Genomic DNA, 6,583 nt, shown 5'->3' with positions numbered 1-6,583 from the left:
TGCAACGTCAGAAGTCTTCGATGCACAACGAATATAAAAGTTGCATACTGAGCAACAGAAATATACGTTGCAAAATAAAATATTCGTTGCATCATTTATAAATCAACTCATAATAATTTTTAAGTAATTTTTGCACCGTTGATATAGGTCGTGATCCTACTGCTATTCTAAATTGTACTCCCTCCGTATCAGGAAAAAAGATACTTTTCAAAATTTGTATAAGCAAAAGTGATACTAATAGAGTAAAATTTCAAAACTACCCTTTCCCCAGATTTAATTTTATTTGTCACGTCTTCTCGTTATCTTCTATGTCTTCTCGTTTCTTCCATTTTATTTGCAGAACCACTCCCACTTCCACAGAACCATCGATCCACCATCGATCCACCACCCCCACCACCCCCACCATCGTAATTGATTTCATCGTAATTGATTTTTTCCACAGAACCATCGATCCACCACCACCCCACCATCGTAATTGATTTCTTCCACAGAACCACCCCACCAACATTTCATTTTCTTCCACAGAACCACCCCACCACCATCGATCCCCCCACCCACACCATTTTTGATAGAATATCTTTGTTAAATCTACCAAAAACTCAGAAGCTAATTCTCTGAAGTCTTATCTATAGATCAAAACTCATCTTTCAGATATCAAACTCAATCTTCACTAACCCAGAATTCGTTTGCAGCCCTAGATATGTGATTTTCCCCGTCATGAACTCTAGCAAAATTAACATTATTTTTACTCTTTTTCTGTATCGAGAGTATAATTCGTTTTTTCTTTATGGATTTTGTGAGTCCGGCTTTTTTTATCGAGTAATTTTTTTCTTTTTTGAGATTATGCAATTTTTATGTTTCTTCATTGGATATCATGTTGTTTTGATGCATGTGTTTGTTTTTAATTTCAATTTAGTTGATCGAGTTTTGAGTTTTGTTAATCTGTAATCATATCTGGTTGTATTGGTTTCTAGGTTTACTTCTTCAATGATTAATTTGATTTTGATTTTGGTTTTGGTTTTGGTTTTGGTTTTTACATTTACAGCCTCCTTATATGTCATTTATGATCAAGAAGAACCTTGGTGAAAATAAGACAAAGCAGACCCATCACTAATCGGTTCCGTATGAAATTGATAACCCGGTCAGGTTTGTGTTTTTTTTTCCTTCACCATATCATAGCAGTAGAATCTTCTCATTCCTATAAGTACATCCTCCTCAACACAATTTTGAAATAGATAAAGCTTTTGATTTTGTTCAAGTACCCATTTCTCTTTTTAAAAAGGTAAGAACTTTGATCTTCATTCTTTGTTTATGTACTTTGAATTCCATTTTTGTTTAGTGAACAGTAAATTAAGTAAAGCTTTATAAACTTTGGGATGCATTTGGCTCGACTTATACGATTTCGTACTAGTTAACTAGCATTGGTGTGCATTATTTTGGTTATTTGGGGATATCAATTTCCTTACAGATACATGACTCTCCGTTGTGTGTTTGGGAACAAAAACCCAATATTTATGCTTTATCATCACTACTCTATCTCTAAATCTGGCTATTACATTGTCTCATTATCCTATTCCTGTGCAGTAGTTGCATAAAAAGAAAGCTTAAATAGGTTTGCATAAAAAGAAAGCTTAAATATTCCTGTGCAATATTTATGCTTGTTCTTTCCCTAAAATTAAGTCAGTATTACAAACACTTCAGTCCAGGTATCGCTATCCGTACAGTTGTTTCATCTTTCCACTAACATTTTTTCTTTTCCCGTCTATGTTCGATTTGATATCCACCTCTAAGACGTGTTTCTATGCTGAATTGTAGGCTGTAAGACAAGATAGTATTGACCCGGATAACATGACTTATGAGGTGAGTCGTCAATGAACAACAATATCTCTCTTTCTCTTCTCTTTAAATTCAAAGTGAAATGATTACCATGAGAAAATTTTTGCTTCTACATTCAACTTTCTTATGATCATCACAAGAAGTGCATTGTCTATTTGGCATATATATTTATGTGTAGGATGTTCTTTTCCACCAGCAGTGATGATTATTCACTCATGCTTCAGTTTTGTTTTCTAATTTTACTCTATGCACGACCTGACTGGATTATTTTTTGCTTCCCAGCAATTGCAATCATTAGGAGAATCCGTTGGAACTAAGAGTAAAGGTCTGTCGGATGAATGTAAATATTGTTTTTATATCCTCTAGTGTGGGCATAACAATACCCCTTGTCCAAGCAGGTCACTGAATTCTGTTATGCTGAATCAGAACAATACCTTGCTTACACCGTGCAGCTAGAGAATGGAGAAATTAAGGTTAGTTCACCTCTTAATCAAAAACCCTGTGAAATCATCTGGTTTGACATAATGACATCAGTGCCTTGAGTTCCTCCAGTAGTATTTTTCTCATCATTGCAGAAAAAACTTAAGCATGAGTGGTAATAGGTTGCTTCCCTCACTAGATCCTTGTTAACTTCGATTTAAGTAGGAAGCTCACCCATTCTTTCCAACCTTCTTTTCCATATATGCTTCAACTTATAGTTTATTCCACCGTGAACCTTTAACACCTCAATCATGCATAGTTGTATTGTGAGGAATACTGCATTTAAAGATTCTGATGATAGTTTTTCGAATGATGTGTTCACTGCCAAGAGGAGCTCACCAACAGTGGTAGGAGCCTCTTCGTGTTGTAACGATTGGATCTCCATAAAGAACCCAAGATCCAACACGTTCATGTCTGGACTTTGTGAGGGTTGAAACCGGAGTCAAATATTAAAACCTTCCTTTGCCGCTTCCCGTAAGAATTCTTCATCATCTAATCTTACATGTGGCTTAGTATTATCTTGCTGAATATATATAGTTTCCCTATTATAAGTAGGCCAATTTTTACGAATTGCTGGTAACAAGTGTTTAATCAAACACTCCCTTGTTTTATCTTTGTCCACTGATTCAACAGGTTTGTCTTCAAGTGTCCCAGCTGGACGATTCTTGCTGGAACGCTTTGCTGCTTCCTTCGTTACAAAAGGGAATATCCTTATTTTTCCGTTAAAAACTTCATTCCCAAATAAATCGAATCTTGGACAAGCAACTGCTGCTAAGAACATCACCTTTTTGATGTATCTTTTGCTTTGACAAGTGCGATGGGGTTCTGTTTCTTCCGGAAGAAGATAGTAGTTCTCCATGGTTTTGGTCATAAAAAACCATTTCTCGTCTATGTGTATGACATTATACATACCCTTAACCATCGGGTTCTCCTTGTAAGGGCTTGGCTCGAGCATTCTCAAACAAAACTCCAACCTTGCTTTTTTGTTTTCATATGTGAAAGCTGGTTTAATTGCATTTGAATGTCTTCTGATCCGTCCTTTTTTGATCAGTCTAAATACAGTTGCAGTGGATATATTTAGATCTCTAGTGAGCGACCGCATGTTGGTGCGTTGACGAAGTGGAATTTCTGGAAGCTTCGACAAAACAATTTCCATTGGTTTACCACCACTTCGGGTTGGTTTCCTCGAAGACACATCAACAGGTACATATCTGGACCAACAATCTTTTCCGCGTTTCCATATTCTTTTTGCTGTAATTACTGATATGGAAAACAGTTGGGAAGCCCTTAGCATTGAACCTCTTTTCACTCTCCCTTTGTAGCTATCTTTCAGCAGAAAGTGGTAAACTGACAAAAGTTGTTCGTTGGTGAGATTCTTGTTATTCCTGGTGGAGAAACTTGTTCCGATGTCCATGAATGAAGGCACTGCAAATTCTGCAATATTAAAACGTGTTTAGGTTCTCAGTGACAATCCAAACAACAATACACGTAATGCTTATTCTCCACAAAATCGATAATAAGTAATGAATGTTCTCAACAAAAATTATCGACTAGGCAAAGCTAGCAGTTATGACATAGTAATGCATAAAGAGTTCCAAGGAACCCTAATTTCTATTGTTAATTTCAATAGTTTTCTCACATGTAGTGATGTGGTCTTGAAGTTCTTGATCTTGAGTTAGATTAATTTATACTTAGAGCTATTAATCATCTAGTTTCTTTTCTATGCAGGTAGGTGACTCTACAGTGCTTCTTTGTGGACAACTTTCGAAATAATCTAAATTGTTTATTGAAAGAGGAGTGTCTCCTAGAGTCTCATTAGGAGTTTCCGAGATGTGGCTAACCTGGTGAGCTGTCTGAATTACTATCTCCTTTGTTAGTGATGTAAGGATAGAATTTGTTAATAAACTTAATGCTAAAATGTTTGTGACAGGTAATTGTGAAAATCAAGACCTTGCTGTGAGCATTGAAGGTAAAAGTATGGAAGAAAGGAATTAGGCATTAGAAAATTATGCTTCAACAACACTTTCCTCAAAGCTCATTGGTGGCAAAAGAGTTTCTTTTTCAACTATGATTGTAGATGCTGTAATTACTGTTGGCAGCAGTGACAGGTTCCATTTAATTGGTATCAAGAAGGTAAGCTTTCTATCTCGACCCTTCTTCCAAGTTTTAATGGTCTGGTAGCCTGCTTAAATATACTTAAGAGCATATCATCTAGATTTATATGCCTTGCTCATAATCTAGATTTATGTTGATCGTTCGACTTTTGAGGTTTTACTAGTGTCTGTTAATGAATATCAGCTCGCCCATGGACACTGCCAGACTTCATGTTCAAATATTGAAGCCTTGATTAAAGATTCACTTCTGCCCATTTTCTGGACTGATACTACTGCTGCTGCATCTATCTCAAGACTCTTATTTCATGACTGTCAAGTTCAGGTAACTCTTTCATATGCCTTGCTCATAATCTAGATTTATGTTGATCGTTCGACTTTTGAGGTTTTACAACTTGAGCTTGGTTCATATGCATATGCATGGAGAATTGATTCATGGTTTTGTGTGTATGAAAAAGAACTGAGATAAACAATGTTATAATGTCGATTAATCTATGAACTGAGATAAACATTCTTATAATGTCGATTAATCCAGGAACCGAGATAGGCATTCTTAATTATAATGTCTAAAATTAGTATATAGGAGTTGTCATTCCTTTTAAGTTTCAGAATCAGCACATCTATTGTTTCAATGATACTGGTAAGTTGATAATTGAAATTTTAAATATGGCAGATCCCTGGAAATGGTACTCTAGACTAAGAGGCAAATCTGAACTTAGACTCTGGAATCAATTTGTTATCAACAATGAAAGTGCAGGATAAACAGTATTTCAATTACACAGTAAAGTTCAAGTAATGATTCAAGTAATCAATTTGTTAGAGGATCTGATATTTTACCTTGGAACTTGTGGTGTTGATTTTAAATTTCAAGCTGATTTTTCCTTTGAGAATCTTAGATCAGTATTGATTTTGTTGTAGTTTGAAATTTATTTTCCAGTTTATTTCAGATATTGATATTCAAGATGCAAATCAAGGTAGTGGTTACAACAAGTTGAGGAGTGATGAGCGAAGACACAAACTCTGTAATTCTTAGATTGAAGATAAGATAATCTGTGATCAATTTGATTTTTGATTGAAAGTGAAAATCAAATCATGGTAGTGAGTGTAACAAATTGAGGAGTAAATAGAAGATTTTGTGATTCTCAGAAGATGATGAAGATTTCCTGTACCTGTTCTGATTGAATGTGTTTATGTTTTGATCGAATTTATTTCAGTTTTGATCAAATTTGTTTATGAGTGAACCTGATTTTGATCATTCTGATCAAAATCTAACTTGATGTATATTTGAACTTACATATGTGTAAATGGAGATGGAGGGAAGTGTTTGAAATTTGTGGTTTCTTTAAGTTTTCAAAATTTGAATTGACGTGAAAACAGGTCGAAGAAGAAACTAGAAAACAGGTCGAAGAAGAAAGTAGAAGGAAGAAGATAATTTTGGAATTAAATGTTTTGTTGGGGGTAATTCTGGAAAAAAATTTAAAAATCCACTCCCTTGCCTATTTACCTTAAAAATTGTGCAAATTGGAAAAGTAGCTATTTTCCTGATACGGAGGGAGTAATAAGTTTGGGGGTATTTGACAGACATATTTTTGGGTCTAATTTGATCTCAATATTGTATATTGTTGGCACTCGAGTTTGTACTAATTTTGGTGCTTTATGTGTTTGTACGCATCAATTTTGGTGCTTTATGTGTTTGTAGGCATCTTTGGGAAATAAACATTTTTGTAAAATTCGGCTCGAAAAGTTAGTAAAATCACCCGGAGGATAAGTGTTATTCGGACTCTCGCTTTTGTATAATTGCCACCTCAATTTATAAGGGGCACCTCAGTTGGATACCTGCTATTTACACTCCACAGACGGATAAGGGATGACCTTCTTCTCCATCGTTCAAACCAGTTTTGGCGGGAAAACTTTGCAGACACACAAACATATTTAGATTCGAGATTTGAAGGTGTTTGAGAGAGACTCAATGGCTGAAACTCTTTGAGATGATTCGATAGAGCATAACAAACTTAGTACGGGCAATTTGAGCGATCAAATTTGGCTGGATATTGTTTCTCAACAAAACATGAGAGATTAGTTTTCTCGGGTTTTCTGTGAAAGTTTGGGCAGAGATTTACTTGGAGATTATCATGGGAAAGGCTTTGTTTGGGCAT

The 6,583-nt window shown here is 35.4% G+C and overlaps 1 long non-coding RNA gene across 17 annotated transcripts; it reads left to right on the top strand.

The window, feature by feature from the left end:
* Positions 1 to 319: 319 nt before the first annotated feature.
* On the top strand, positions 320 to 5,768 carry LOC113337628. Of its 17 annotated transcripts, none has more exons than XR_003354360.1 (11): positions 320 to 796; positions 1,046 to 1,146; positions 1,816 to 1,860; positions 2,119 to 2,161; positions 2,235 to 2,790; positions 2,950 to 3,519; positions 3,639 to 3,804; positions 4,045 to 4,160; positions 4,247 to 4,449; positions 4,615 to 4,752; positions 5,101 to 5,768. It is a non-coding gene; the product is annotated as an uncharacterized LOC113337628 (long non-coding RNA). The 17 variants fall into 17 exon arrangements; XR_003354359.1 differs by having other exon boundaries at positions 320 to 819; XR_003354348.1 differs by having other exon boundaries at positions 1,046 to 1,860.
* Positions 5,769 to 6,583: the final 815 nt, after the last annotated feature.

This window comes from Papaver somniferum, unplaced genomic scaffold (genome assembly GCF_003573695.1).
Source record: "Papaver somniferum cultivar HN1 unplaced genomic scaffold, ASM357369v1 unplaced-scaffold_164, whole genome shotgun sequence".
NCBI classification, from domain to species: Eukaryota; Viridiplantae; Streptophyta; class Magnoliopsida; order Ranunculales; family Papaveraceae; genus Papaver; species Papaver somniferum.
Note: the sequence above shows the minus strand (reverse complement) of the source record. Positions and strands in the feature narration are given on the sequence as shown.